Source organism: Arachis ipaensis, chromosome B1 (assembly GCF_059453495.1).
Source record: "Arachis ipaensis isolate K30076 ecotype BB chromosome B1, ASM5945349v1, whole genome shotgun sequence".
NCBI classification, from domain to species: domain Eukaryota; kingdom Viridiplantae; phylum Streptophyta; class Magnoliopsida; order Fabales; family Fabaceae; genus Arachis; species Arachis ipaensis.
This window is the reverse complement of record NC_142436.1, coordinates 106,911,581-106,937,729: the sequence shown is the minus strand read 5'-3', so window position 1 is coordinate 106,937,729 and position 26,149 is coordinate 106,911,581.

The following is a 26,149-nucleotide window of genomic DNA, read 5'->3' as shown; positions in this document are numbered from 1 at the left end:
AATCTTTTATTTTATTTTCAAATCTTTTTAGTTAGTTTTTTTATCTTATTTCAATCTTACAAATTTGGTATATCTTTAATTCTTTCTCTTTTCTCCTTTTCGAAATCTTCTAACTTCTCTCTCTCTTCTTCTTTTTCGAAAATTTTAACCCCTTTTTCTCTCATTTTTTTTTCGAAAATCTTCTACTTCTTTCTTTCTCTTTAAGTTCGAAAATCTTGTCTTCCTCCCTCTCTGTTTTTGAAAACTTCTTTAAATAAAAGACATATTCTTCTCTTTTCTTCTTTACCTATCTCTCTAACCAAGGACCTCTATAGTTATAGAGAATCATTTCTTCTTCTCTTCTTGGTTTCTTTCTTTTTGTTTATGAAAAAGAGTAGGGATAAAAAACCTCTCTTTGATCCAGATCCTGAACCTAAAAGGTCTCTGAGAAGGCGTCTGCAATAAGCTCAAGTTAGCAGATCTGTAAGGAATCTAACAGGAGCTCTATAATAAGAAGCTAAAGAAATAACAATGGTAGCTAATCCAAACAATGTGGATGATAAAAGAAAGGTCCTAGAATCTTACACTGTACCTAATTTTGATTTCTATGGGTGCAACATCTCCATTCCTGCCATTGGAGCAAACAACTTCGAGTTGAAACCCCAATTGGTCATTCTAGTACAACAAAATTGTCAGTTTCATGGACTTCCACAGGAGGATCTAAACAAATTTATATCTGACTTTCTGCAGATATGTGACACTGTCAAGACTAATAGAGCAGATCCAGAAGTGTACAAGCTCATGCTCTTCCCTTTGCAGTAAGAGACAGCGCAAGGCTTTGGCTGGATTCTTAGCCCAAGGAAAGCCTAGATAGCTGGGAGAAGGTGGTCAATGGATTTTTGACCAAGTTCTTTCCACCTCAAAAGCTGAGAAAGCTTAGGGTGAAAGTACAAACCTTCAGACAGAAAGAGGGTGAATCCCTCTATGAAGCTTGCGAAAGATACAAGCAACTAATCAGGAGATCTCCTTCTGACATGATCTCAGATTGGACCATGTTAGATATCTCCTATGATAGTCTATCTGAGATGTCCAAGATGGAACTGTACCACTCTGCAGGTAGATCCCTCCACTTGAAGAAGACACTTGAAGAGGTGCAGGAGCTCATTGACATGGCTGCCAACAACCAGTACATGTACACTTTTGTAAGGAACCTTGTGAACATTGGGGCTACACAAAAGAGAGGCGTCCTAAAAGAAGGCACCTTAGATGCCATCTGGGCTCAGAACAAGCTCATGTCCCAGCAGATCAACATGATCACTCAGCACTTGAGTGGGATGCAATGCTTAGAGGCTTACTGTCCAGAGACAGCCTATGAGGTGAACACAGGTGATAACGCCTGGACTACCCTAGAGGAGGTAAACTACAGGGGAAACTTGATAGACAACCAAATGTGGTTTCAGATTTTTCACAAAATAGATTTTCGTTGCAAGTATAGCTCCGAACCAACAATTGATCCTAATCAAAATTTAATCCAAGATATTGTCACAATTCAAATCAAATTAACCGAGAGTATTTAGACTCTCGGGTCATTCTCCCTAGGAAATAGTGACAACAAGTGCATAAAATTGGTTGTGAAGATCGAAAGGGTTTTCAATGATAAGGAAGTAATAAAGAAATAAAAGAACAAGACAAAATTTACAAATAATAAACTAATGAATGAACAAAAGAACTATGTATGTAATATAAACAAGTAAGACTCAAAATTGATGGAAAAGTGATTTAAAACATAAATGAAACCTTGACTTGGGATGAGTCATGGAATTCCTTCCTTGCCATAACCACAACTATGATAATTATGATGGATTAATCTCACTAAGTTAACCATTAACATCGAAGGATAAGTCAAGTGAGCATAATTGTTATTAATCCACAAATCCTATCTAACTTACCAAATTAATTGGTAAAAAGCTAGCGTTAGTGGAAAAAATAACAACTAACAACCCAAGAATTATCACTAAATGTTGGACATTATGGTTCTAGTAATCCATACACTCATTTTCCCCAAACCAAGGGGTGGAAATTATCCTATAATTAAAATTGGCATTTCATTAAACACATAGAGGGCATAAACATAAAACATGGTGGAATTGGGAAAATGATAAAAACTATGAACAACCAAATGATCAAAATCAACAAAAGCAACTCAACAAACATATAAAAACCATCAAACATTAAATTCATTAACTAGAAATCAAAATTGCAAAACTATGTGTATATTGACAAAGGAAATGAAAATGCAAGAAACTGTAGAACAAGTAGTGCAATAAAAGAGAAATTAAGGAAATACTTACAACTAAATTGCTATAATCCCAAATCAACACTTGAAGTATAAAATGCTACAAACCCTAATTAAACCTAAGAGAGAATTTCTTAATCTACACTACTCCTACTCCTACTATGTGTTTTTCCTAATCTAAAGTGAGCTCCCTTTGTTATGTTTTGTTGCTCCTTCATATATCCATTGATTTTAGCATCTAAGCCTTCAAAAAATGGAACACAAGAGCCCCAAAACGCGAGTCCACATGACTTTTTAATGGAGGCACGCACTGATTCCTGTGCGTACGCACAGATGTGTGCGTACGCACAGGGAGTTGTGCGTACGCAAACATGGCTGTGTGCTTCTCCTTTATTTTCTTCATGTTTTCTCCCTTTGTACATGCTTCCTTCCACTTTTGCCTTGCAAACTTGCCTTTAGGACCTAAAATCACTCAACAAACATGTCATGGCATCAAATGGCATAACAGTGGGATTAAAATCACTGATTTAAGCTCAAAAATGCACGTTTTCGCATTTAGGCACAATCTAGAGAGAAAACACAAAAGCATGCTATTCAGGTGAATAAATGTGGGTTTATATGATAAAATCCACTCAAATCAAACTAAAATTTATCGTCAAATATAGTCTCATCAATTTTCCCATACTTAAACAATAGCATGTCCTCATGCTAATCATAATCAAAGGAGAAGGGTAAAAGGGTGAGCAACTTATTAAATGCAACAACGTTCATGCATACAACTATGCTATATACTATCTATATATATCTATCTATAATGTCCTATTAATTTGGTAAAAATAAACAATCAAATTTACAAGTAAGTATATAGACGTATAGGGCTAAACAAAGAAGTAGCTCAATGTAATCAAAATCTAAAGAATTGATTCTACTCATCAAAACAAAGCAACTTGCAAGAATACATGATAAAAATGGTAGAAACATAGAATTGAGTGATCGAATCCTCACTAGGTGTGTATACACTCTCAACGCTCGGTGTTTAGGGTTAATTCACTCAAATCTCCTCTAATCATGCTTTCAAGAATTTGCTTTTCATCTAACAATTAACAAATGCGAGATGCATGAATGCAAGTATCATGAGGTCTTTAGAAGGTTGTAATAGGGTTGGGGTAAGGGTAAGATGAATATATGGCTAAGTGGACTAAAAGATTGAATCTTTGATTAGCTTAAGTATCCAACTCAACCTATATCAATCAAATCACAAAATGCATTCTAGCCCCCCCATTACTTCTTTTCACACACATTCATACCTTAGTTTCTATTCAAAACACATATGCATTTCTTATTCATTTTTTTCTTTTTCTTTGGGATAACTTTTGTCCCATCTTATTACTATATTTTTCTTTCATTTCATTTTTTTGTTTACCCAAAATAAAATTTTTTCTCTACCAATGCTTCCCAAAATTTCCCCCACACTTAGATGAAACACACTCCTCAACCTAAGCTAATCAAGGATGCAATCCAAGGTAAATTCATGGTTTTTCGCTTAGAGTTGTGATGTGCTAACAATTAGAACAAAGGGGATTAAAAAACTCAAAAGGGGTTAACAAAGGTAGATGTAACGGTAGGTCCATATGGGTGAGTGAGTTTGATTCAAAAATGGCCTCAATCATGCTAAATGCATTCAAGACATCAAACAGCAGAAATAAAGAATCAAGCAAAACCAAGATTGCAATCATAGAAGAGATATAGCACACAATGAACAACATAGTGGTTATAATGTGTAACCACTCATTAAAGCTCAAAGACTCACAAGGTATTTGTTCTTTCTCTCTTCTATGTTCCACAAAAATTCATTCAAGCAAGTTTAAAAACAATTTTCTAAATCAATTCAATAGAATGCCCTAAAAACAAAATTTTTGAAAATCTTTATTGTTTTTCATCAAAATTATTTCCTATATGTATATATGATGTGATGGATGCAATCCTAGTTCTCTTCCTAATTTTCAACAACCAAAAACTAACATGAATAATTAGGACAAAATTGAACTAGGCATTATGATATTCACATCATCCAATCACAACTTCTATCTATCAAATATAAACTAGGGAAAAGATGCAAAAATGCAACATGCAATAGCTAGAAATAAACTATGCATAAGCTAAGATATATACGCTAGAAGAAAATGCAATGCAACAGTTAAAAAAAACACTCCAAATATATACAAGAAACTTAATAAAAGAAACAAAATAAAGTGCAAAGTGTTCGAAAAAAGAAAATTTACTCCCCAAAAATGACGAATCGTCCCACACACTTAAGCATTGCACGGTCCTCCGTGCACGAACATAATCCGAGGAGAATGAAGCTTTACGCTCCTCCACCTTCAGCTGGCGGATACGGGGGCTTGGGTTGCTGTACACACAAGTAAACAACAATTGAGGAAAAAGTGAGATGTGTGGTATGATAAAAGGCAGTGTGTATTCTAAGTGTGCACGGTTTAGAAAATACACATTGGCCAGGTGAAAATGGGATCCACATAATCAAAAGAGATAGCACAGTCTTCAATTAAGTAGCCTAAGTTGCGAGTGAAGAATAACCAAAACTTAAGGCACAAGCACCCGTAGGTAGCCACAAAAGTGAATTGGGTAATTAATATTAGATATTGAACTTGTGCAAGTGAAAGCGCAAGATTACTAGAAAGTGGCACAATCAACAATAACCAATTCATGATAAAAAGAGAACTACTTATTCATCTTCAAAATTAATGACATAGTCACATGGTAAAGGTACTTGTTGCACAAAGTGTCAAGCTTGCTAAGAATCAAGTCAAGTCACTCAAACAAATGCAAAGCATTAAAAATAAATGAATACCTTGTTATGTGATTATATGAGAAGTATGATGAACAAGTAATTCAACTCAATTCACTTAGTTCAATGTGCACCTACATAATTTGTCCTAGTGGTACAAGCAAAACATGAGTATTCAAACCCACTAGGTACTAGTAAATTAAGGCAAAGTATAAGTGCATCGGTGGAAACTTCAAGCAACAAGCAACCCAATCAATATCAAGCAAACACTTGCAACTTATTCAATTATAAACAACTAAACCAAAACAGATATAATTACTAAATAAAAATGAGATTCAAAGAACACTAAGTAAAATAAGTAGGAAAGAACATGGAAAAGGCAAGAGAAGAGAGGGATGGAGGTGGCAGAAGTGCTTGGGGCTTAATTGAAAGTGCAATAAAAAATTTGCCCAAAACAGCACTGGTGCGTACGCACACTACGTGAAACAGGGGAGGTGTGCACTCGCACAAGGTGTGCGAGTGCTCCGAACTGAACGGGGATATAGAAGTGTGCACACGCACAAACCTGTGCGCACGCACAGAACACTTTTTTCTTTTTTTTTTAAAGAAGGATCATATGTGCATCCGCACACAGGTCCTGCGCACACACAAAAGTGAAAAGGAAAGGGGTTCATGCGCACAGGCTATGCCAACGCTCCCAACAGAGTAGGTGTAAGGTTGTGTGCAAGCGCACAGCTCTGTGCGCTCGCACAAAGGGTGCGAATAAAGTGGTGCGTGCGTACGCACAAGGGCGTGCGTACGCACAAGGGCGTGCGTACGCACAAAGCGCAAAACACAGGGGAATGCGTACGCACAAAGGTGCTGGCACTGCGAACAGGGGGCATAAAGGCTTGTGTGCATACGCACAGATTGGTGCATATGCACAAGAGGTGAAATTTGTTATTGTGTGCGTGCGCACACACATGTCCTGTTTTTTTCCCAAAAAGTTTTCTTCAAAATTCTAAGGTATTAAACCTTAGCTCAACAAAATTCAACCCCAGAACATTCAAAACTTCACAAAATCATGATCCATATGCAAATCAACCTACTAAACTCAAAGCTAAACTAATCCTAAGCTAATCAAGACAAGCAAACATGCACTAAACTAGGACTATAAATAAAGAGAAAGGGGTAGGAAAGATGTTACCATGGTGGGGTGTCTCCCACCTAACACTTTGGTTTATAGTCGTTAAGTTGGACTTATTGAGGAGACTTTTGCTAGGGTGGCTTGTGTTTCCACTCCTCCTTGAACCTCCATCCAAACTTGCAATTCATAGGTCCTCTGGGATCCCATACTCTAGGTATCCGGTCTCCCCTTTGTTGATTTCTATGCTCCAAGCTGGATGGACAAGCTCTCATATGACCCTTATAGTACCCCAACATTCTCCGAAAATAACTCAATTGTGCTCTACACACCACTTGAACTCCAAGTCTTGAATGGATTTTCTTAAAGAACCTTGGATTCTCTTGGCAACCAACATCCTTTCCTTCACCATGTTCCAACCCAAGAAAGACCTTGAGTTGGTAATCTGTTTCCAAGATAGCATATTGCTGAGGGCCAATGAAGTTCAATGGTGAAATTGCCACCCACTCAATGTGCTCTTAGAATAGAGTTACTTCCTCACCAACTTCCTCTTCCCCATCACTCAAATCATTACAAGGAGGTTGTGAGAAGTCTACCTTCATGTCTCTCTCAAACTCAATGGGAAGAGGCTCATTGGCATCATTAAGGGGATTGACCAAGGAGGACAAAAAATCATGAATGATGGAATTCTCATCTTGATCAATCTCCCTCAATTCTCCCTTTTCTCCTCCAGTTCAAATACTCCACTTTCTCCCTCTTGTTCCAATTCATGCTCTATCTTTTCTATTTTCCTTGTGTTTCCATGCTCTCCTCTTCACTATACCTTTTAATTGCTCCTTCACACTCTTTAAGAGGAGTTCCTTGATTGGATGAGCGTAGTAGAACCAAGCGGTTCACCACTTTGGCTATGGTAGTCATGAATTGTCCTTATGTGCTTTAGAATCCTTCTTGCTCTTGGAGAAAGACTTGAAGGTCTTGTTGGTCTCGGGCCAAAGGTGGGAAAGCTTCACATTGGGGTGAAAATTGAGATTCATAATTTGGGCAAAAGGTTGTATATGTGGGAGGTGACTCATGTTGGCAAGTGTTTAGACGTGGCATGTAAGAAGGTGGATGTTGGTATTGGTGTGGTGTTTGAAAATATGGTGATTGAGGGTTATGTTGGGAGTGTCGGTCATAGGCATATGGTGGTGGAGGTGCATAATCAAAGTGAAATCCACCATATCCTTGGGTTGGGTATGTGCATTAGAAAGGGTATGGCTCATTGTAATATAGAAAAGGTGGCTCCTTCCAAAATTGATGCTCCAATCCCATGATGCAATCCAAAATTGAGGTTATCAAGCCCTATAAAATAAGCACAACTAAACTCCAAACCAAGAGGGTGATAACTCATAGAGAAAAGTGAAAATAACAACCAAAGACATCAATTAACAAAATAAACAAAATCCTAATTACCAACAAAAGCAAACACGCAACCAAAAAGTATCTATTCACACTATGGACATATTTACAACAACCAAAATTTTGATAGATGACCAAACGTGGTTTCGAATTTTTCACAAAATAGATTTTCGTTGCAAGTATAGCTCCGAACCAACAATTGATCCTAATCAAAATTTCATCCAAGATATTGTCACAATTCAAATCAAATTAACCGAGAATATTTAGACTCCCGGGTCATTCTCCCTAGGAACTAGTGACAACAAGTGCATAAAATTAGTTGTGAAGATCGAAAGGGTTTTCAATGATAAGGAAGCAATAAAGAAATAAAATAACAAGACAAAATTTGCAATTAATAAACTATGAAAGAACAAAAGAACTATGTATGTAATATAAACAAGTAAGACTCAAAATTGATGGAAAAGTGGTTTAAAACATAAATGAAACCTTGACTTGGGATGAGTCATGGAATTTTTTCCTTGCCATAACCACAACTATGATAATTATGATGGATTAATCTCACTAAGTTAACCATTAACATCGAAGGATAAGTCAAGTGAGCATAATTGTTATTAATCCACAAATCCTAACTAACTTACCAAATTAATTGGTAAAAAGCTAGCGTTAGTGGAAATAATAACAACTAACAACCCAAGAATTATCACTAATTGTTGGACATTATGGCTCTAGCAATCCATATACTCATTTTCCCCAAACCAAGGGGTGGAAATTACCCCATAACTAAAATTGGCATTTCATCAAACACAGAGGGCATAAACATAAAACATGGCAAAATTGGGAAAATGATAAAACTATGAACAACCAAATGATCAAAATCAACAAAAGCAACTCAACAAATATATAAAAACCATGAAACATCAAATTCATTAACTAGAAATCAAAATTTCAAAACTATGTGTATATTGACAAAGGAAATGAAAATACAAGAAAGTGTAGAACAAGTAGTGCAATAAAAGAGAAATTAAGGAAATTCTTACAATGAAATTGCTATAATCCCAAATCAAAACTTGAAGTATAAAATGCTACAAACCCTAATTAAACCTAAGATAGAATTTCCTAATCTATACTACTCCTACTCCTACTATGTGTTTTTCCTAATCTAAAGTGAGCTCCCTTTGTTATGTGTTGTTGCTCCTTCATATATCCTTTGATTTCAGCATCCAAGCTTTCAAAAAATGGGCCACAAGAGCCCCAAAATGCGAGTCCACGTGACTTTTTAATGGAGGCACGCGCTGGTACCTGTGCGTACGCACAGATGTGTGCATATGCACACTTCGCTGAATTTGCACTTGTGCATACACACAGGGAGTTGTGCATACGCACACATGGCTATGTACTTCTCCTTTGTTTTCTTCATGTTTTCTTCCTTTGTACATGCTTCCTTCTACTTTTGCCTTGCCAAACTTGCCTTTAGGACCTAATATCACTCAACAAACATGTCATGGCATCGAATGGTATAAAAGTGGGATTAAAATCACCGATTTAAGCTAAAAAATGCACATTTTTACATCAAGCACAATCTAGAGATAAAACACAAAAGCATGCTATATAGGTGAATAAATGTGGGTTTATATGATGAAATCCACTCAAATCAAAACCAAAATATATCGTCAAATACAGACTCATCAAAACTCCTCTAGGAACTCCAACAACAATCGCTATTCGATTACTTTCAATCAGGGATGGAGGAACCACCCTAACCTTGGGTGGAGAGATTAGTAGAAGCCTCAACAAGGCTTTAGCAACAATCAGAATGGAAGAAACCAGAATGGGTTTAATAAGAGACCATTCAAATCCTCTCAGCAACAGATGGAGACACTCAGGCGGAGCCTCTCTGACTTGGCTGCAATAGTCTCCAACCTCTACAAGATCACTCACAGTTTCATGGTAGAAACTAGATCCTCCATTAGGAACTTGGAGATACAGGTTGGTCAGTTGAGCAAGAGGATCCCATAGATCCCTTCAAACACTCTTCCAAGTAACACAGAGGTGAATCTAAGGGAAGAGTACAAGGCCCTCATCGTAGAGGTGGTGATCAAACCTAAAGAGGAGCCTACTATTCAAGGAAATCAGAGCTCATGAGGAGACAGATAATGTCACGTTGCATGCCCCTTTTCTAAGAGAGGAACCTGGAGAATACTCTTCTTTAGAAGAGGATGAGGAGTCCAAGGAAGAGTAAATTGCTCGGTACATGGCAATCCTCAAGAAACTAAAGGAAAATTCCTCCCATACAGAGGCGTTGGAGGAGGAAAATGAGCCTGTGATACTGGCCAAGGAGTGTAGTACCTCGGTCCAGAAGAAGCTCCCTCAGAAGCTACCAGATCCAGGATGCTTCTTGATTTCTTGTACTATAGGGACCATCACCTTTGAGAAGGCACTATGTGACCTTGGTTCAAGTATCAATCTGATACCTCTATCTGTAATGAACAGGCTAGGAATTCTAGAGGTGCAGTGTGCCACGATCTCATTGAAGACGGCAGACAAGACCCTAAAAAGGGCGTATGGTATAGTGGAAGATGTCCTAGTAAAGGTTGAGGACCTTTACATCCCTGTAGATTTTGTGATTCTAGACACTGGGGAGGACAGAAATGAATCCATCATCCTTGGAAGGCCTTTCCTAGCCACTGCTAAGGCCGTTATTGATATGGAAAGAGGAGAGCTAGTCTTGAGACTACATGAGGATTGCATCCTATTCAGGATACCCAACCCTCAATCTCCCTCTAACAGAGCTGGTATCATTATGCAACACATAGTGTTTCAGCCTTCTATTTTAGTGTAGAGCTTTATAGAGCCCCCAAACACCAATTCTAAATTTGGTGTTAGGCAACTATCATCAAGCACTGAGAAGGAAGGTACTAAGAAGAAGGTACCTAAAGGCTAGAGGGACAAGAAGATCCCCACTGAATGACTCTCACTTGGCATGAGAGTTGTCTTCACTAAGAGTTCAGTCGTTCCACACAAAGTGAGTAGGATCCTGTCTCTAGAGCGTGTGGAGCTCATTCATGAGAGCACAAGAAGAAAGTTCATTGTAAGGGGTGAAGTTCTAAGCCCCTATCTACCTCCATAATGGAGCTGCCCGTCAAGCTAATGACTGCAAAGAAGCTCTTGTTGGGAGGCAACCGAACTATTAGTATAGTAATTTCTATTCCTTTCTATTTACTTTTGCTTGAATTTTTATTTTAGTTTTAGTTTTTCTCTTGCTTGTTTATGTTTGTGATCGTGTACATCACTTAGAACAGTGATAAAGACACTCAAAAATGAAAATAGAACACCCTGGGAGAACCCTCTTGTTGGCGTTGAACTCTAGACAGGGAGGAAGTTGGGCGTTTAACGCCCCAAAGGGAGTTTGGAGCTAGCACTGAATGCCAGGAAGGGAGCATCCTGGAAGTTCAACGCCCAAAATGGAGCATGCATTGGCGTTGAACGCCAGCCAGGGAGTAAGGCTGGGCGTTCAACGTTCTAAAGGGGGCAGCCAGACCAAACCATTTACCCCCTATGGGCGTTCAACACCCATTCCTGGCATTGAACGCCAGGTAGGGGGCAGGCAGCTCGAGTTTGGAAGCTTCTCAGCTAGTGGGTCCCCCAGAATCTCCACCTACCCCACCTTTCTTCTCGCTCCTACCTTTTCTAAACCTTGAAACCCATACCCTAGTTTCTCTTTTCCCCATACAACCTCACCAATCCCATCCACATCACCTTTTCCTCTTCCTAAAACCCCATCATAATCTCCATCATTCAATTCCCACCAACCTCACCTACTTCAAATTCAAATATCCCCCCTCCCCCCCCGCCCCCATTCATTCCTCCGTAATGGCCGAACCCTAACCATCCCACCCCTATAAATAGCCCTTCATTCCTTCCATTCCCCTCACACCTACACAATCCTCTTCCCTTCTCCATACCTTACCCATCATACACTCTTCTTCTTCCCTATTTTCCCCACTTGGTCAAAGCCTTCTTCCTCTCATCCTTCCTTCTTTCTTCTTCTTCTCTTATTTTTTTTCTATTGCTCATATTTGCTCGAAGACGAGCAAACTTCTTAAGTTTGGTGTTGTAAAAGCTTTGCATTTTTACTTTTACCATTCCTAAGTATGGCACCAAAGGTCAGTAAAGCCTTAAGGAAGAGAAAGAGAAAGGCTCCTACTTTCTGTTCTGAACCATGGGAATCATGGAGATTCCTCACTAAAGTCTACCAAGATCACTTCTATGTTGTGCTGAGGCACAAAAGGGTGATTCCTAAGGTTCCCTTTAGACTCATGGAGGATGAGTATCCAGAAATCCTAGAGGAAATCTGGAGAAGGGACTGGGAAATTCTAGCGCATCCTATCCCAGCTGTTGGCACACTAATGGTGCAAGAATTCTATGCCAACGCTTGTGTCACAAAAGGGTATGACACTAGTATGAACCCACAGCCCAAGAATTTCCTCACCATAGTTTGAGAGAAACTCTTGGACTTCAGCCCAAAAAGTGTGGGGTTGGCATTGCAATTGCCTCAATCGCAAGGTGACCCACACTCCTACAAAAAAAGGGTCAACTCTGATCAGAGGTTGGAGCAAGTGCTCGCAGACATCTGTGTGGAAGGAGCCCAGTGAAGGCTAGATGCGCACGGCAAGCCCTATCAACTGAGTAGGCTTGACCTCAAGCCAGTAGCTAGAGGATGGTTGGAGCTTGTGTAACACTCCATCATCCCTACTAGTAACTGGTCTAAAGTTATTATTGACCGAGCAATAATGGTACATTGTATCATGCTCAGAAATAAGGTAGAGGTGCACGAGGTAATCTCTCAAGAAATATACAAGGTAGCCACAAAAGCCTCCACCAAGCAAGGCTAGCCTTCCCACACCTCATTTATCACATGTGCAATTCAGTTGGGATCAACATTGCAGGTGACACCCTCACTGACAAGGATAAGCCTATCACAAAGATGGCGATGGAGAATGGTGCGTGACAGAAGTTAGACCAATTAAGAGATTATAATATAAGAACAACGTTGCGAATATAGCTCTTAACCAGCAAAAATCCGCCGCATCAATTTAGAAAGGTTGTCACAAAGGTTTAGAATAAAAATACTGGGAGTATGAGTCCCAGGTCGTCTCCCAACAAGTTGCTAGAAAGGGTGCTAATTTATTAATCAGGAGTTTTTCGAGAATTTTGATAGTTGAATGATAGAAAATAAATAATTGTAATTAAGTGCAATGAAAATTAAAAGGAATTTATATTATTCAAATTAAAAAAGCCTTAACTGGGGGAATGATTAATTGGAAGTTCCGTCCTTGTTGGAATTCTCACAAGTGTAGTATAAAGATGTTGTTATTTTCACTTAGTTAACCCTTACTAAATAAAGGAAAGTCAAGTGATTGAGCTAACTCTTATTTGCAAATCCTAGTCCTCTCCCTTGGGAAGGTCTAGCGTTAGTAAATACAGAATTAGCCAACAACTTCCAATTTAACTAAACACTTGAGCGTTCCAACTCAAGTGTCTCCTCTTAATCAACCCCCATGTCAAGCAGGGAATCTACTCTATTGACATGGATACCATCTTCGTTATTAGGAGTTTGAAATAGAAAAGAGACATAATAATTTAAATAAAATAGAGATTCAAAATTAATTAAAAGTAAAAGTAATCCTTTGCATTAACAATCCATGAAAATAATCCAATTACCACTCTAAACAAGAATTAAGAATATGGAATAAATAAATAAAAAAGTAAGAAAACAAACTAGAATAGTATCTTCAACGGAGGTGATGACTCTTCAATATCCAAAAGCAAAAGCAATAAACTATCAATGTAAACAAAACCTAGAGGAAGAGTAGTTCTCTCTAGATTCAGATCTAAAATTCTAAAAACTATCCTAATGAGAATGTCTGTTCAGTCTCTACAAGTTCCCTGGCTTTAGTCTGTGTTTCTGGGCCAAAAACTGGGTCAAAACTCGGCCCGAAATTGCCCCCAGTTTTCTATTATTTTTGCAGATCGCGCATGTCACGCGTACGCCTCATCTACGCGTCTGCGTCATTTGGCGAATTTCCTTATCACGCGTACGCATCGTCCACGTGTGTGCATCTTTTGTGCAGACTCCAATCCACGCGTACGCGTTAGGTACGCGCACACGTCGCTGCAATTTTCTCCATGTCGCGCGCACGCGTAAGCCATGCGTGCGCGTTGATGCTCGCTGGTTATCTCCTTAGTTTTTTGTGTTCCTTCCATTTTTGTAAGCTTCCTCTCCATTCTCTAAGCCATTCCTGCCCTATAAAGCCTGAAACACTTAACACACGGATCACGGCATCGAATGGTATAAAGGAGGATTAAAATATACAAATTAAAGATCTCTAGGAAGCAAGTTTTCAACCATAAAATAAAACTAGGAAGGACTTGTAAAATCATGCAATTAGTATGAATAAGTGGGTGAAGACTTGATGAAACCACTCAATTAAACACAAGATAAACCATAAAATAGTGGTTTATCAACCTCCCCACACTTAAATATTAGCATGTCCTCATGCTTAGCTCAAGGAGATAAAATAAACGAGTAGGGAAAAGTAAGACTCATACAATGCAATGCAACCTATGTATATGAATGCAACTATATGATAAGATAATTTTGTCTACTTGGTTAAAAATGAATAAGTTCTTCAAGACAAAAATAACTCAAATTCCACTAATTCAAATTATACAGTTAAAACGAGTAAACTTGTAAGAAGACAGCTCATGAAATCAGGGAATCATAGAATCAAGCACTGAACCCTCACTGATAGTATATGTGCACTCTAATCACTCAAGTGTATAGGGTAATCACTCTACTCTTCCCTAGTCATGCTTTCTAAACTTTGTTCTTCACCTAACCAATCAACAAGTATTTAATGTACCAATGCAAACATCATGAGGTCTTTCCAAGGTTGTAATGGGGCTAAGGTAAAGGTAAGGATACATATATGGCTAAGTGAGCTATAAATTGAATCTTTAATTAACCTAAGCTCTTACCTATACATACACTCTTTATACTTTTAGAATCATACCTAGCTACCCAAAATTTTCCCACTTTTGTATCACATACTCATGCATCAACTTTTCTCTTAACTTTGTATCACACATGCATTGATCTTTTATTAACTTAACTTAGCATTGGGGTAATTCTGTCCCCTTATTCATTTATTTATTTACTTAATTTAATATTTTTTAATATAAAAAAGTAAACATAACATTATCAATGCACATGGATTTATAATTTTTCTGGTCTCACATGAGTAGGTATCCAAGTTCCCAATATTTTATCAATTCTAAAAACATAACACATTCCCATGTTAACCCATGTTCCCACAATTTTCCACACTTAATTGACACACAATCTCTATCTTAAGCTAACCAAAGATTCAATTTGGGGTATTACTTGTTTTTCTACTTAAGGTTAGTGATGTGGTAAAATATAGAACAAATGGGATTAAAAAGCTCAAAGTGGCTAACAAAGGTGAATGGAAGGATAGGCTATTTGGGATAAGTGAGTTAATAATCAAATAATGGCCTCAATCATATGCATGCATATAACACATTAAACATTGGACATATAGGATGGAACAAAATATAGATCATAATCATAGAGAAGCAAACACACAAGAATAAAATTTTTACGGTTAAATAGTGTAACCATGTAATTAAGCTCAATTCTCACTGGGTTGTGTGTTCTTAGCTTTAAACTATATTCCAAATACAATCTTCAAATAAGTTTAACACAAAAAAAAATTTTGATTTAAATTAGTGAAATTTTTCAAAAATAGGGTCTTAAAAAGAAACTTATTATTTTTTTCAACCAAATAGAACATGCATGCAATTTCCTATTATTATGAAATTTATCCTATCCTAAACAAAAGAAAAATAACTAATTTATTGGTGCTAAGAAAGAGAAATTACCTCCGGAAGTCAAGTACTGACCGACCTCCCCACACTTAAAGCTTGGCACCGTCTTCGGTGCCATCAGTCAGGAACAAAGGGGGGCTGGTAGCAGCATCTCCACAATCGGGACCGTTGTGGCTCCCTGTGCTGGTAAATGAAGTGGAGTCCGGGGTGTCTGAGTTTTCTTCAGGCGGGTGGTTACCAACAAGTAGCTCCTTGAGGTATGTAAATCGGCGCTTGTTACGGCGCTCTCTTCGCTTTCCTTGCCGGTTAAGCCAGTCTAACCTCTCAAGTATCTGCTGGAGCAGTTGGTTTGTTGAAGGTGCTTGTGCTGTAGAAGGAAAAGGAATATCTTCGGCCAATTCTGTAATTCGGCTAGTAGTGGCTGCTAGAGGTCTGATATATTTCCCGTTAGGGACGATATGATCATCCTGTGGAATCATGGCCTTGGTGTCCCCAGCTCTGTAGGAGACTCCGGCTGCTGAGACTAGATCTGAAACCAAGGCGGGAAAAGGTAGGTTGCCCGCAATCTGTACGTGTCCCATAGCATGCCGAAGGTGTCTTGGTAAATTGAGGTGCTGGTCTGTAAGGATACACCAGAGTAGAACAGCCATGTCTGCAGTGAAGAAGGACTCGTAAGTGCTCGGAAAGACGTAATGGGACATAATCTGTGCCCATACTCGAGCCTCCAAGGTGAGTGCTAAAGCCAATATGCTCTTAGGTCGAGATCGATGGTATTCATAGATCCATCTGCTGCTAGGTTATGCTATAACTCTGAGAACGGCGTCCCAGTCAAATTGGTATGTCTGGCATTTGAATGAGGCTTCTTAGAATGCGTGCAATCCTTTTGGAGCAGGAGGAAGATCTAAAACTCGTTGAATGACCTCTTCAGTTATGGGGACTTGCTTCTGACAGACATAGACAGACTGCATAGTTGGCATGTGAAAATTGGAGTAGAATTCAACTACCCATGAAAGGTTAACCTGCCGTGGTTGTCTCCGTAGGAATCCCATTGTCTTTGCTCAATACGGGGCTCAACAAATTCAATAATGTGGGTTGGGAGGATGAGAAGTGATGACAAGTCATCTTAGCCTAGTTTCACTAGCCTTTTTCTTTGATTTTATTTGGTTTTATGCACTTTCTTGCATTCTAAGTAAGTAATTTGGAATGGAAATGCAGGGTTTCTTTGAATCAAACAACCACCATTTAATTGATGCTAAATCATGAGGTTTAAGCTAAATTTAATTGATTTTTATTGATTTATAAACCTTGTGAATTTGGCGATACTTTGATTGGTTGTTTTGATTACTTGTAGGTGAAGAAAAGAAAAAAATAAGAAAAGTGTAACCTAAGGAGCATGATCTAAGCAAAGAAAGAAAGCGTGGCACAAGAAAAGGAAGCGTGGCTTAAGGAAGGAAAAGTATAAGTGCATTCAAGAAACAATGGCACAAAGCTCTTGCCAAGAGCTTTAAAGCTCTTGTGGAGAGTTTTCCTTCAAAGAATCAAGAGCCAAGCTCTTGGCAAAGAGCTTTGAAGCTCTTGCCAAAGAGCTTTATCAAGAACATATGAAGAAGGAATCAAGAGCCAAGCTCTTGGCAAAGAGCTTTGAAGCTCTTGCCAAAGAGCTTTTTCGTGCATGCCATGAAGAAGGAATCAAGAGCCAAGCTCTTGGCAAAGAGCTTTGAAGCTCTTGCCAAAGAGCTTTTTCATGCATGACATGAAGAAAATCAAGGAAGAAAAGCTCACTAATACACTCACCAAGACTTGAACCCATGACCAAGAGGAGGGGGGCCAACGCTACTTCACAAGGAAAACTCACCAAGGTTCGAACCAAGTCCCTCAAGGAAGCAAGGCCTTGTGCGCCACTTATTTGCCAAGGAAAATTAGCTTGTTTTCCTTCACGAAGGCTTGAACCAGGGACCTCAAAGAAGCAAGACTTTGGGGGCTTCTCTTGTGCCAAGGAAATTAGCTCCACAAGTGCTCCACCCAAGATTTGAACCAAGGACCTCAAGGACAAGTAAAGCTCTTGCCAAGAGCTTTCAAGCTCTTGCAAAGAGCTTTGTTCTCTTGTCACAAGGGACCGTGCGCAACACATTGGAAGGAAAGGGAACCAAAGCTCTTGGCCAAAGCTCTTGCCAAGAGCCGAACTCTTCCCTGGGAGGTGCACCATGGGCCAAAAATTCACTAAAAATCCAAATTAATTCATTTCTTCACCAAATTTTAGAGCCCATCCAAATTCTTAGATCCAAATTAGAAAGTGTATAAATAGGAGCTAGTTTATTAGGAGACTTTTGAACCTTTTCACCTTTTGAACCTTTTACCTTTTTTGCACTTTTTGAGATTTTACTTTGAAATTTCATTTTGAGCTTTTATTTTAAATTGATATCTTAGAGAATTGGGAAGGAGAATTGATCTCTCTTCTTCCTTGTTCTTGCTTGAGCACTCTTTACTTTTCTTGTTTTGGATCTTGGGTGAAGAATTGAAGAACTTCTGTTTCAATCTCACCTTGAGATCTCTTGTTTATTTTCACTGCATAATTGAATTTCCTTTTCTGTTTACTCTACTGCTTCATCTCCTCTCTAATTCTGCAATTTACTTTTCTTTATTTCTTTTGCAATCAATCTTGTTGGATCAAGGAAGGATTTGAGATCTAGACTTGTTATCTAGTCTCTTCCACTCCTGAGATCTTCAACTGTCTTTTATTTTGCTGCAAATTAAGCACCCTTTCTGTTTATTTCTCAAAGCATTTTACCCCTCTGTTTGAGATCTACTTCAACTCAATTCATCTTTTGCTCTTCTATTTAATTGCAATTCACTTGTTCTTGTTTAAATTCTGCAATCCCAACTCCCAATCCCTTTTACAATTCAAGCAATTTACATTTCTTGCACTTTAAGATTCAGTCATTTACATTTCTTGCAATCTAAGTTTCTGTAATTTACATTACTTGTTCTTTAAGATTCCGCTTATTTACTTTCTTTGCTCTATAATCTCCTGCAATTTACCCCTCTCCCTTTACAATTCATGCAATTTAGCTTCTGTCAATTATAAACCACTCAACCAATACTTGATTCGCTTTACTAAATCAACCACTAAACTAAAATTGCTCAATCCTTCAATCCCTGTGGGATCGACCTCAGTCATGTGAGTTATTATTACTTGATGCGACCCGGTCCACTTGCCGGTGAGTTTTGTGTTGGATCGTTTTCCACACATCAAGTTTTTGGCGCCGTGGCCGGGGATTGATTAGATTGACAATGATTATGTGAAGTGGAGATCTAGATCAAGCACTTTTTATTTTCTGTTTCTTTAATTTTGACTAACACACTAACTGTTTGAATTTTTGCTTAAGCTAATTAACATTTCACTTCAGCCATGGATTGAAGTGTTATTGCTTTCTGGTGTTGTGATTCTTATGCTTTGGTTGTATGTCAGGTACAAGGAGAGTTATACCCATATTTTGTGAACAAGATGAAAGAACCCTCAGAAGATTAAGAAGAGCTGAAAGAGGGAAAAACATTATTGGAGAAGAAGAGGAGTCAGAAGAAGAATTCCAAGATATGGAGGAACACTTAACAAACCCACCAAATGGAGCTGAAGGAGCAGCCAATAACTACAATAATCCACCACAGAGAAGAGTTTTGGCTTCCTACACATGTGCAGATCCTAGACATTGTGGGAGTAGCATTCTTACCCCAAATGTTAATGCAAATAACTTTGAACTAAAGCCACAACTCATCACCTTGGTTCAAAACAATTGTTCTTATGGAGGAGGACCACTTGAAGACCCTAACCAACACTTGTCCACCTTCTTGAGGATTTGTGACACTGTCAAAATCAATGGTGTGCACCCTGACAGTTACAAGCTACTGCTATTTCCATTTTCTCTCAGAGACAAAGCCACTCAATGGTTGAAATCCTTCCCAAGAGATAGCATCAACAATTGGGATGATCTAGTAACCAAGTTCCTTGCCAAGTTTTACCCACCTCAAAGAGTTATTAGATTGAAGACTGAAGTGCAAACATTTACACAAATGGATGCTGAACCCTTGTATGAGGCATGGGAACGATACAAAGCTCTAATCAGGAAGTGTCCACCAGGAATGTTCAGTGAGTGGGACAGATTGCAAAATTTCTATGAAGGCTTGACACTGAAATCTCAAGAGGCTTTGGATTATTCAGCAGGAGGCTCTTTACAATTAATGAAAATGGCAGAGGAAGCTCAAAATCTCATTGATATGGTGGCTAACAATCAATATTTCTTTGCTCACCAAAGGCAACGCCAACCATCACAAAGGAAAGGAGTGATGGAGTTGGAAGGAGTGGACTCAATCTTGGCTCAAAACAAAATGATGCAGCAGCAAATTCAACAACAATTTGAGCAAATGGCCAAGAGGATTGATAGCCTCCAAGTTGCAGCAGTTAACACAAGCCAACCATCATCCACATGGGGGAAAAATGAAGAAACTCAAGAGGAGCAGCAGTAAGAACAAGTCCAGTACATGCACAACCAAAATTCTGGGCCAAATGAAGTCTATGGTGATACTTACAACCCTTCTTGGAAGAACCACCCAAACCTTAGGTGGGGAGACAATCACAACCAGAATCAACAACCATGGCAGAGAAACTCAAATCAAAACACTTCAAGAAACAACCAAAACCACAACCAGCAGCAAACTAACCAAAACCCTTACAGAAAACCCCAAAATAACTACCCCAACTCCAACCATTACCCATCCAATAATCAAGCCTCAAATCAAAACACTTACCCTCAACCCTCAACACCCCACAATCAACCAATCTTACAAGACTCTCAAAGGATTAACAACTTGGAGCTCTTAATGGAAAAGATGATGAAAAATCAAGAGATGACATTGAGGAACCAGGAAGCCTCTATGAAAAATATGGAAAGACAAATTGGACAACTCTCCAAGCAGATTGCCATCGAAAGGCCATCAAGCTCACTACCAAGTGACACCATTCCTAATCCAAAAGAGGAGTGCAAGGCAATACAACTGAGGAGTGGGAAGATCCTAGTGAAAAATGAAGAAACAACCAAGAAGCCGAAGGAAAATGACAGGGAGCAAGCTGAAGAAGAGAAAGTCAATGATGAAGATGTAATAGCAAGCAAGCAGACCTCAGAAGAGCTCAAAGAAAAGGAAGATCAGCCACAAAAATCAAGGAAAGAGAAGGAAGCAATAAAAGAGCCAACCAAGGAACAAAGGCAGGGAGTGAACTTCACACCACCTTTGCCATATCCTCAAAGGTTCAACAAAGAGACTAAGGACCAACACTTCCCAAAATTTTTTGAAATCTTCAAGAAGTTAGAGATCAATATTCCCTTAGCTGAAGCACTTGAGCAAATGCCCCTGTATGCAAAGTTCTTAAAAGAACTCATCAACAAGAAGAGAAGTTGGCAAGAAAAGGAAACCATACTTCTTACTGAAGAATGTAGTGTTGTGATTCAAGGAGTTATCCCACCAAAGCTTAAAGATCCAGGGAGCTTTGTAGTTTCATGTACCATAGGCAAAATGACCTTAGACAAAGCTCTCTGTGACCTTGGTGCTAGCATCAATCTGATGCCATTGTCAATGATGAGGAAGCTTGCCATAAAGGAACTCAAACCCACCAGGATGTCTTTGGTGATGGCTGACAGATCAATAAAGACACCCAATGGCATTGTGGAAAACTTGTTAGTGAAGGTTGGGGAGTTTATTTTTCCAGCAGACTTCGTGATTCTGGATACAGAGGAAGAAGGAAATAACTCAATCATCTTGGGAAGGCCATTTCTAGCCACAGCCAGAGCCATTATTGATGTAGAGAAGGGAGAGATGATCTTTAGAGTACATAATGAGCAAATGATCATCAATGTTTTCAAATCAATGCAACACCCCCCTGAACAAGAAAATTACATGAAGGTGGACATGATAGAAAGTCTAGTGGAGGAAATGTTAGAAGCTACTTGTCATGAGCAACAGGAAGAAGAGGTGGTAGAAATCTCTAGTGAAGACAAGGAGAAAGAGAAGCCAAAACAGGAACTGAAACCTCTTCCCCCTCACCTCAAATATGTGTTCCTGGGAAAAGAAAAGACCCTAGCAGTGATCATTAACTCCTCCTTGAAAATGGAAGAAGAAACAAAGCTGATTGAAGTGTTGAGAGCTCACAAAGCAGCTTTGGGGTGGACAATTGACGATATCAAAGGTATTAGCCCAGCAATTTGTATGTATAAAATTTTGCTGGAGAAGAATCAAAGCCTGTGGTCCAACCCCAAAGAAGGCTCAACCCAGTTATGAAGGAGGTAGTTCAAAAGGAAGTCATGAAGTTGTGGAATGCTGGAATAATTTTCCCAATCTCTGACAGCTCATGGGTGAGCCCGGTTCAAGTTGTACCAAAAAAAGGAGGAATGACGGTCATTACCAATGAGAAGAATGAGTTGATCCCTACTAGGACAGTGACTGGGTGGAGGATGTGCATAGACTATAGAAGATTGAATGATGCCACAAGGAAAGACCATTTCCCTCTCCAATTCATTGATCAGATGCTGGAAAGATTAGCTGGCCATGCCTATTATTGTTTCTTAGATGGGTATTCTGGGTACAATCAAATCGTGGTGGACCCTAAAGATCAAGAGAAAACTGCCTTCACATGTCCATTTGGAGTTTTTGCATACAGGAGGATGCCCTTTGGGCTGTGCAACGCCCCAGCCACATTTCAGAGGTGTATGCTTTCCATTTTCTCAGATATGGTTGAAAAATTTTTAGAAGTTTTCATGGATGATTTTTCAGTCTTTGGAAATTCATTTAACACAAGTTTGCATCATTTAACTCTTGTTTTGAAAAGATGCCAAGAAACTAACTTGATCTTAAACTGGGAAAAATGCCATTTCATGGTCCCTGAAGGGATAGTTCTTGGGCATAAGGTGTCATGCAGAGGTATAGAAGTTGATAAAGCTAAAATAGAAATTATTGAAAAACTTCCTATACCCGTTAATGTGAAAGCAGTGAGGAGTTTTCTTGGGCATGCTGGTTTCTATAGAAGGTTCATCAAAGATTTCTCAAAAATAGCAAAGCCATTGAGCAATTTGCTAGTGATTGACAACCCTTTCATCTTTGCTGACAACTGTAAGCATGCTTTTGAAACCTTAAAAAGAAAACTCATCACAGCACCGATCATCACACCTCCTGATTGGAACTTACCTTTTGAACTTATGTGTGATGCAAGTGACCTTGCTATTGGTGCTGTGCTGGGACAAAAGAAAGACAAATTGAACCATGTCATATATTATGCCAGCAAAGTGTTAAATGAAACACAGAAAAATTATACAACCACTGAGAAAGAACTTTTGGCGATTGTTTATGCATTTGATAAGTTTAGACAATACTTGATTGGCTCCAAAGTTATAGTGTATACTGACCATGCTGCCCTCAAGTATTTAATGTCTAAACAGGATTCAAAGCCAAGGCTTATTAGGTGGGTGCTGCTACTTCAAGAGTTTGATATTGAAGTAAGAGATAGGAAGGGAAGTGAAAATCAAGTGGCGGATCATTTATCAAGAGTACCACAAGAAGCCTGTCAAGCTAGACCACAACAAGTAAATGAGAACTTCCCAGACGAGCACCTATTCCAAGTTCAACAAACACCCTGGTTTGCTGACATAGCAAACTACAAAGTGGGAAGAAAGATACCTCAAGAATATTCTAAGCAACAAGTGAAGAAGCTACTCAATGAAGCAAGGCAGTTCTTGTGGGATGAACCCTTTTTATTCAAGAGATGCTCTGATGGAATGATTAGGAGGTGTGTCCATGAAAATGAAATGAGGGACATATTGTGGCATTGTCATGGTTCAGCATACGGTGGGCACTTTGGACCAGAGAGAACAGCTGCAAAGGTATTACAAAGCGGTTTTTATTGGCCAACTATCTTCAAGGATGCCAGAGAGTTTGTTCACCAATGCAATGAATGCCAAAGAGCTGGAGGATTGACAAAAAGGAATGAGATGCCTCAGAATTTTATCTTGGAAGTTGAGCTATTTGACCTATGGGGCATTGATTTCATGGGACCTTTTTCCCCTTCTTATTCTTTCAGATACATCTTGGTAGTAGTGGAATATGTCTCAAAATGGGTGGAAGCCATAGCCACAACCACTTGTGATGCACAAATTGTCCTTCAATTCCTTAAGAAGCATATCTTCACCAGATATGGAGTACCCAAGGGTCTTGTCAGTGATGGTGGTGGTCATTTCTGCAACAAGCAAATGGAGAAACTCCTCCACAAATATGGAGTAATCCATAAAGTAGCAACACCATACCATCCTCAAACTAATGGCCAGGCTGAATTAGCAAATAGAGAGTTGAAGAGAATTTTAGAAAAAACAGTGGGAAGCAGGAAAGATTGGGCCAGGAATTTAGAAGATGCACTCTGGGCATACAGGACAGCTTTCAAAACTCCCATTGGAAAGTCCCCATTTCAGCTATTATATGAAAAATCTTGTCACCTCCCTGTGGAGCTTGAACATAAAGCTTTTTGGGCCACTAAACTTCTCAACCTTGATTCTCAAGCAGCAGGAGAAAAAAGGCTGCTACAACTAAATGAATTGGATGAGTTTAGACTAGAAGCTTATGAGAATGCTAAGATATATAAGGAGAGAGCTAAGAGGTGGCATGACAAGAAGATCTCAAAGAAAGAGTTCAAGCCAGGACAGCAAGTGCTCCTGTATAACTCAAGGCTCAAGATCTTCCCTGACAAGCTTAAGTCCAAATGGACAGGTTCGTATCTAGTAACAAAAGTCTTTCCTTATGGAAGTCTTGAGCTGCTAGATGAAGCCACACAGAGCCACTTCACAGCAAATGGACATAGAGCAAAGCCTTATTTAGGAGGACAATGGGACAAGGAAAAGGAGGTTCAGTACCTGAACTGAACAAACACAGAGAATGTCAAGCTAATGACAATAAAAGAGCGCTTGTTGGGAGGCAACCCAACCTGAGGTAGTTTTATTTTCATAGCTATTTAATAAAAAGGTTAATTAGCTTTATTTATACTGCAAGAAGCTAAGTTTAGTGTTGTACACCAAAACAATATAAGAGAGAATGAAGAATTCTAAGTTTGGTGTTCCACCAAAATCCCATTATAAAACACATTCTCACCCCCCTGCACAAAGCTAGCTTCATGCATTTAGATAAACTAGTTAACTACTTTGCTGTTTCCAAGTCATTAGTTTATTTCTTTTGAAAAAAAAAAGAAAAAAAAGGTTCACATATAAATTGTTGCATGAGAAATATTGGCAAGAAACTAAGTTTGGTGTTCACACACCAAAGAAAGTCCAAGAGCCCACACATAAACTTTGCAAATTAACTGGATATCTTAAGGGCTTGAGAAGCAAGCCACTTTTTGAGGATTATGCAGGAAAAATAGCCAACAAATTCAAAAAACACTTGCACTATGATTCAAAAGGAGCAAACAGAAGGAAGAATGAGAAGCTGCAACCCAAAGGTTGTATCTATACTTGATTCTTGTTGATATGTAATGGTTTAATTCAGAGACTCCTTTATATCTGGCTGGAATGATCATTTAGTTGCAAGTGGAAATACATGCTGAAGAAAGGTATCTGCATAATTTTTGATCATTTGCATAATAAATGTCATCATTCATCAGCTTGAATGCTTTGTTTTGTCCCCCATGCTATCTGAATAAAAGAAAGATGTTTGATTTAGAAAAGTAATTGTTCAATGTTGCAAAAGTTAGAATGAAAAATTAGTGGTGGTGTGTGTTTGATTTAATTGATAGCTCATAGAAATAATGCTGCATAATGATATGTTCCTTTGAGCCTAAGCTAATCTGCTGCTATGATCCTTCAAATAATGAAAGTCCCTTGCAAACAAACCAAAACAGAAAGAAAAAGAAATAGAAAAAGCCAAAGAAAGTGGCAAAGAAACAAATAATAAGGCTAGACACCAATAGCTTGGACCCTAGGACATATGCCTGTGGTGTTTGTGCACTAGGATATGCTTGGACAAGTAGGTTCTAAGGAGTATTTTAAAACTTGGCAACTTAGATCAACTGATTTGGGATTGCCAACTGAAAGTCCACAATAAAGAGCAACCTAGCTACAAAACATTTAGTGATCCAAAGAGATGCTGGGCATCAATGATCCTAGGAAGAAAAAAATGAGCCAAGTGTCTGTGGTGAAAAAAAATGTTGAGTGAAAATAAGCCAAAGGCCACTGCAACATTTTCCACCAAGCCTTTAATAAATAATAAGCTCTTTAAGCAAAATAAAGAAGAAAAGCTAACAAGGGAAATGATTAAAAAGTAAGGCATTGTAGCAGCAACCTTGGTGAACCCTTGAGGGAGCATTGTTTGTTTTGACAGCAAGTAATAAATAAGCTATTCTTGATCTGCATAAAACCCCATAAACCAAATTCAACTCTTTGCCTAATAAGGACATGCATACTTATCTATTTCATTCTATCTTATCTTATGTTTAAGTACTTGCCTGGGGACAAGCAAGTTTTAAGTTTGGTGTTGTGATGACAAGTCATCTTAGCCTAGTTTCACTAGCCTTTTTCTTTGATTTTATTTGGTTTTATGCACTTTCTTGCATTCTAAG